The sequence below is a fragment of the Cervus elaphus genome, chromosome 18, assembly GCF_910594005.1.
Source record: "Cervus elaphus chromosome 18, mCerEla1.1, whole genome shotgun sequence".
Classification (NCBI taxonomy): domain Eukaryota; kingdom Metazoa; phylum Chordata; class Mammalia; order Artiodactyla; family Cervidae; genus Cervus; species Cervus elaphus.
In genome coordinates, this window is record NC_057832.1 from 99,252,614 (window position 1) to 99,260,250 (window position 7,637).

At 44.3% G+C, this 7,637-nt stretch overlaps 1 long non-coding RNA gene across 1 annotated transcript; it reads right to left on the reverse strand.

Moving 5' to 3' along the window:
• Positions 1 to 4,323: 4,323 nt before the first annotated feature.
• Positions 4,324 to 7,295, reverse strand: LOC122674050. The gene is made up of 2 exons (XR_006334877.1): positions 7,055 to 7,295; positions 4,324 to 5,649 (listed from the first exon to the last, which is right to left on the reverse strand). It is a non-coding gene; the product is annotated as an uncharacterized LOC122674050 (long non-coding RNA).
• Positions 7,296 to 7,637: the final 342 nt, after the last annotated feature.

Here is a 7,637-nt window from a genome sequence, read left to right on the forward strand (position 1 = left end):
AGATCCCCTGGAGGAGGAAATGGCAACCCACTCCAGTATTCTTGCCTGGGAAATCCCATGAAGAGAGGAGCCTGGTAGGGTACTTTCCATGGGGTCGCAAAGAATTAGACACGACTGAGTGGAGTTAACACACACACACATATAAACTTGTAAGTATATATGTATAACTGAATCACTTTGCCATTTACCAGAAATTAACACAACATAATAAATCAACTATACTGTAATTAAAAAAAAAAAGAATGCTTCTGTGAACATTCTTCTACATAGCTTCCACATAGCTTTTGGGAAATAAAAGTTCACATTTCTGTTGGCTTTATAACTAAAAGTGGAATTGCCTGGTTGTGGGATTGCTTTCATTGACGCTGCCAAACAGATTTCCAAAGTGTTGTAGGGGCTAATTTACATTCCCACCAGCAATGTTTGAGAGCTCCTGCTGCTTCGTGTTCTTGCCAACGTTGGTATGTTGTTTTTCATTTTAGTCATCCTAGTAGGTGGGTAATAGTATTGTCTTATAACTTTAATTTACATTTCCCTGATGACTAATGAAGTTGAGCACCTTTTCACAAGCTTATCAGCCATTTGACTTGGATATCTTCTTTGATCAAGTGGCCTATTCAATGCTTTTAGACAAACAATTTAAAGCCAAAATGTCCTTGTACTGAGTGATAAGAGCATTGTTCAATAGTATTTCATTCCCCCAAAGCATGTACTGTTCATGGGCTACACTGAGAGATGGTTCTTACCTTTGTGTGGTATTTACATGATGTCATTTGGTTAGTACAAGCTCTCTGAAGAGTAGAAGGTTGTGCTTGTTTTACAGAAGAGGAAGCAGTTTCTGGGAGATTGTGACATGCTCAAAATAAGTGGTAGAATCAAGATCCTTGACCAAGGTTTTTCTGTTTCCTGGCCAAGTGCTCATTCTACTACAATAGTTTAATCTCCCCACCTGTTATAACAAATACTTTGTATTACTGCCCCTCTTTACCATGACGAAATTAAATCTACAGATAATTTCAAATGATAATCAGTATGGTACTCCCGTGGTATAAAGGAGAAACTAAAAATAATGTGTTTTTTTTTTTTTATTTTATTGAGGACTCCCAAAGGCTGCTATTTATGTGGGTTAAATCTATCAATAATTCCTGTATTAGGAAAAAAGCAAGAACTTATTTATGAATTTCCAGTATATTCAAGACAAAAATCATCAGTGAGAAGAGTATCAGTGTTTTTAATTTCTGCAAGTCTCTCTTCAGTCAGGTGACACCTGTACTCTCCTGTCTGCTTCTCCATTCCCTGTGTTATGATACCACAGGTCAGGCGGTCTCTGGAAACCCCCACAGTAAACTCACCAGTGTGTGCAAAAGGCAGACAGCATCCCAGTGTTTCTAGGAAAATGACCTGGCACCTTGGGGGTCTTTGAGCACCCAGAGAACTGCTGCCTTATCCACAGCGAGACTCCCCTACACAAGACCCAGAGAGGGGACTCCTGCCTCTGCTATGGCCTCACCCTCCCTTCTCTGCACCTCCGTTTGCAAAAGTGACCATGCTGGAATGCCTGGCCCGGGCCTCCAATTCCGCAAAACTGCCAGTCTACCGTCTGTACACCCTGCACCCAGCAGTCTGTTTTGGGTCAGGCCCTCCCTCAGTAACAGCTGTAGGGCACAGACGCTTGTTTCTTACTCCTGAGATTTATCTATAGAACAACCAGCATCTGTATAGGGCGGAAATTCTCCTGCGGATAAACAAGGCTGGGCTTTCTTAAGAGCCAACCCATTCGAGCATTTGATTCTGGGGCTCCTTGAACGCCAGGCAACACTCCGTATCAACTAACTGGGGCCCCCTCCCTGCCCCCTAACGTGGACCCTAGCCTGTCCTTCCAAGGGACTCCGGGAGGCCGCGGTCGCCAGGCGACCCTGGCTCGCGTCCCCAGCCCAGAGCGCCAAGGGTGTAGGGCAGACCGAGGCCCCACTGCTCCGCACCCTGTCTCCGAGCCCCGCCTCCCGGCCCTGTGCTCCGGTCCGGTCCCAGCCCCGCCGATGGCGCGGACACGCGTTTACCGTCTGCGGGACGCCGCCCCCGAAAGGATGTCGGCTGCCGACTGGCCAGGCCAGAACTCATCGCCGGAGGCCGAGGCCGACGGCCAGCAAAATAATGTTTTATAGTAAACAATTGCTATTAATATCATTACAAATAAAAATAATAATCTAATCATAGTATAATTGCAAATGAAATGCTTGAGTAAAACTATACTAGAACATGTAATGAAATAATAGATGCTTAAAGAAGATTAGCTAAAAATTCAAACAGCCACAAATAGAGATAAACACAAGTGGTTATAGTGACAACTCTAATTTCACATATTGCTGTCCTTGACATGATTTTCCTTATGGGTGAACAACTTGAGACAAAATTCTGAAAAAACAAAACACAATCAACCCTTAACTCACATAATTGTCATATTCCTGAGAAATTCACTGTATTTTTAAACCATGTAAAAAATATTTTTTGCTTCAGTGCAAAAGAGAGTTAGGTGTTAGACTCAGATAATTATGGACAGCCGGATGAATATTGATACATTCAGAAGTTGGACAAGTAGCAGGACAAGTCTTCATTCTGCAGGACTGTCACAGTCACTGCAGGATCACGTAGCAGGCCTAGCCATTCCCTCTAAATGGCAGTGGCGTCACTCAATCATGGTGACAACACGAACTCCTTGGAGCGGTACTGCTCCTACTGAGAGCAGTACACCACATATTCTATACCGCACAGGCCCAGCCTGAAATATAGAATGCGACCCAAAAGCTGGGCTTTAGACTGCTGAAGACCTGAGTTCAGCGGAGAGCCATTCATTCTGTAAGACCCTGAGCAAGTCACATAACATCTGTGAGCCTCTTATCTCCAGCGATGGGGCTGGCCTCTGCCTGCCACAGCAGTGACAACAGTTGCTATGTCTCCTGTGAACTTGCGGCAGGCTGCATAGAGACGGCCTCCATCCCTCACACCCCATCACTCAGCCCTCCAGTCCACCAACCACCTCGCTTTGCACAGTTGACCAGTTACACCCTCTCCAATATTCTTGGGGCTTCCCTAGTGGTAAAGAATCTACCTGCAATGTGAGAGACCTGGGTTTGACCCCTGGGTCAGGAGGATCCCTTGAGGGAGGGAATGGTAACCCCCTCCAATATTCTTGCCTAGAGAATTCCATGGACAGAGGAGCCTGGCAGGCTACAGCCCATGGGGTCGCAAAGAGTCATACACGACTGAGTCACTTAATGCTTTCTCTTTCTGCATGTAGTGCTTTGTTTTATTTTTTTTTGGCTATGCTCCATGGCTTTTAGGATCTTAGGGCAGAGTCCTGACCACTGGACCACCAGGGAATTCCCATGCACATAGTGCTTTTTAAAATTTGTTTTAAAATTTATTTATTTGGCTGTACTGGGTCTTAATTGTGGCAGGAGAGATCTTCGATATTTGTTGCAGCATTTGGGATTTTTTTTTTTTTCTCTTTTTTAAGCTGTGGCATGAGAATTCTTACTTGCAGCATGTGGGTTCTAGTTCCTGATTAAAGATCAAACCTGGGCCCCCTGCATTGGGAGCATGGAGTCTTAGCCACTGGACCACCAGGGAAGTCCCTGTGTAGTGCCTTTGATCTTTCCAGTCCTGTTGATAAATACATTCAGCAGTAGATGGTGTGGAAAATATTAGCATATCTTTCAAAAAGAAGTATCAAAATACATGTTTCTTGCATCAGTAGAAAATACTCCTTACAGCCTTAGCTATGAAAAAATACACTAGTTGACACTTTCTCAAGTCTAAATGAATTACCTCATCCTGGCCAAAATCTTCGTAAAAGTAACACCTTCCCATTGAGATTCCCAACTGCAGGCCTTGCTAACACATGCCTTTTTGAAATTGGTGATAATTGGCCTGCTTGAAAAATAGAAATCAAACTACTGAGGGATATCACAGTGGATTCAAAAGTATTACTGGAACTTAAATTCAAAGGCACTGGGTACAGCATACAAACATAATATAAATATATAAATTATGCTGGCATAAAGATTGTTTGGGCTTTTCTTGTGACTCAGTGGTAAAGAATCCACATACCAATGCAGGAAACGTGGGTTCAGTCCCTGGGTTGGGAAGACTCCTGGAGAAGGAAATGGCAACCTGCTCCAGCATTCTTGCTGGGAAATCTCATGGACAGAGGGACCTGGCAGACTACAGCCCTTGGGGTCACAAAAGAGTCTGATATGACTTATCAATTAAACAACAACAACAACAATAGATTATTTAAAAATTAATAACATAAGCTTATGCAAATATAAAATTAACACATCAAAGGTTTTATTGAACTTATGATTAATGAAAAAACCAATAGGATGTTAAAATTCAAATGAGAATTTAACACTCTAGACAATGTGTTTTTTCAAGTTCTATGAACAGAATAATCTGCATAACTATGGACAGGAAGTATTTGTATTTCTCTCAATTTTCTACAATTTAACTTCTACCTCTACGGTTCATAGAGTCGATATATGTTATGAAAACAAACAAACAACAACAAAAGCCAAACCTGCTATTAGTTTTCTCTTGTTGCTATAACAAATTACTAAAAACTTGGTAGCTTAAAACAACACAAATTGATTATCTTACAGTTTAATTGGAGTATCTTACAGTTGGAGGGAAGAAGTCCAAAATGGTTTTCACTTGGTTAAAATCAAGGTGTCAGCAAAGCTGTGTTCTCTTTGAAGATTCTAGTGGGGAGTCCATTTCTTTGCTTTCTCCACCTTCTAGAGGCCACCCCCACCCTTTGGCTCCTGGTCCCCTTCCTTCATCTTCAAGGCAGTAATGGTGGGTTGAGTCTTTTTCATCCCGCAGCACTCCGGGTTCTCAGACTGCAATGTCACATCTTCTTTGACTCTCCTGTCTCCCTCTTTCACTATTTATTTATTTATTGGTTGTGCTGGGTCTTTGTTGCTGCACATGGGCTCTCTATATTTGTAGAGAGCAGGGGCTACTCTCTAGTAGCAGTGCTCAGGCTTCTCATTGCAGTGGTTTCTCTTGCTGCAGAGCACCGACTCTAGGGTAAGCAAACATCAGTAACTGTGGTGCATGAGCTTAATTGTGCCACGCCTTGTGGTATCTTCCTGGACCAGGGATCAAACTCGTGTCCTCTGCATTGCAAGGCAGATTCTTAACCACTGTACCACCAGGGAAGCCCTCCCTCTTTCACTTTTAAAGACCCTGGAGATTATCCTAGGCCCACCTGGATACTACAGGATCATCTCCCCATCCCAACATCCATCGAAGGTACAAACTCCTAGAAGAATCAAATGATCCCTGAAGAGTCCACAAGAGACCACACCCTGTGGTCCACTGACAGGATGCCAGATAATCTCTTTTGCCCTTTCTATAGTCTTGGAAAATCTTTCCTGATGATGCCAAGGCTCATAACCAAGGTGACTGTGCAAAACACAAAAATCAGGCAGCCCTGGACCACATCTCTGAGCAGGGAAGCTGCCACCCTTTCAATCAGGCCGTGGTCACTGTCCTTGCCCAGTTGATTTGTCTTGTTTCCCTTGGCCTCTGCTAGCATTTGAATTTTCCAATCCTGGTTATTGATCAGATTTCCTTTCCTCCACCCTGGAAGGATAGGAACAGAGCAGAAACATATAGTCCATAAACTGGGAAAAAGTTAGACAGTGGCGAAAAGAGGCATATATTAATACAAAGCCGAACCTTAAACACTTTATGGTTTTGTGTCAATGGACATTGTCCCAAGGCTAGGGCAGGGAGTGGGCGCGTTAGAGAGTGGGGTTGTCTCTCCTCACTGCCCTCCTCCTCCCACACATTTGGCCCTCATGGAATAAGGTGGAGCCAATGATTCTCCTGTTGTTAAGTCCAAGGTGGCCTCATGCTATTCATTAAATGGTCACAGTGAAATAGGAAGTAACTGGCCATTCTTGATCAATCCAACAATTCTCAAATTACTCCTGCTCAAACTCCTGTTTAACACTGAATTTTCACATTGCCCAGTTAGTTACTCTTCTCCTCTCTCCTAAGAAAATCCTCTTCAATAAATGACAGTCAACCAAGATGGAATGAGAAACTGTCTGATGGAGGCCAGAAGGTCACTTCAGTGAAAGCCAAAGTAACTCATTCCTTCCCTGAGCAAAAGCCACCTCAGCCTTTCCTGAGTGCAAAGCCCAAGGTCAGGCTCTGCTGGGAGTACAAATAAGTCCTGTCTTCAAGGAATGTCCAATCTGGGAGAGGGAGAAGTGAGGTTGAAATCACATGTCCGAAAGCAAAGATAGGAAAGGATTCCAGGCTAAGGGAACAGCTGCAGGGTAAACACAATGATGTCGCCACAGAGAGTGCATTCTTGACTGGGAGCTTCAAGTAGAAAGAAGTTCAACCTGTTTGCTCAAGCTCGGGAGGAATGGAAAAATGCCATGAGAGATGAGACTGAAAAGGGGGAGGAGGATCAAGTGAATGCTTGTGTGCCTTCAGTCATGGGTTGAGTCCTTCATTCAAGAATTTTATCTGTTACTTTCTGTGCACCCAATGCCAAGTCAAGCACATCTAATGGCTTTACCTTCAGTAAGCCACAGTCTTGGGCGGAGAAAGGCCTATGCAAATTCTCTCAGAAAAGTGTTGTTTTTGTTGTTTTAGTCATGTCCATCTCTTTGCAACCCCATGGACTGTAATCTGCCAGGCTCCTCTGTCCATGGAATGCTCCAGGCAAGAAAATTGGAGTGGGTTGCCATTTCCTTCTCCAGGGGATCTTCCCCACCCAGGGATCGAACCTGCATCTCCTGCACTGGCAGGCGGATTCTTTACCACCGAGCCACCTGGGAAATTCTCTCAGAAGAGAGATACATGCAACAAGAGACGTACTTGAAGTGCTGAGCAAGACACCCACAAACTCTGCCCATAGGAGTGGGAAGGAGAAGGAAGGCCATTCAGGAGATTTTGCAAAGGTTGTACAATTAGTAACATACTTCCTGGGTAACAAGCAGGCAATGAGGAGTAATGGAGTAATGCTTACCAGCTCACAGTCTGCTTCACGTTCATAGTTGCTCTAAAAGCACAAAACTCAGCACATCCAGTCTAATCGGGTTCTTAATGGCTCTGTTCCCACTGCACCAAGACAATCCAAAGCCGGGTTTAAATCCCACACAAATTCACTTCTCCCCTGCTCCATTTACCTGCCTCCTGCATCACATTCCTGGGACTGGTTTCTCTCTGCCCTGTAGCTCTATAGTCTAGCTCAGGATTTTGACCTTGGATTCACAGTCTGGCTTCAGTTCTTTAAACTGCTGATTCCGTGAAAGACCTTAGGGTCACATCAACTGCCTCTCTACTGGTTACTCAGTAGCTAACTTGCAAACTCTGAGATTACCAGTCAGGCAAGAAGAAAAAGCTCCCGGGCACATGGCATTCGCTCCACTTGGCTAACTCAGAATTGCAAAGAAAGTTTCCCCTCCCAGAGGTGAATTCCAGCTTGCACAACCAGTGGAGCCCACAGCTGGGAGCCCATAAGCACCATCGCCACCCTCCTCCAGTGCTGGGCAGGTCCACAGTGTTTTCCCTTCACCTTCCCAACTACACCGAAGACCACGCAGTTTCAT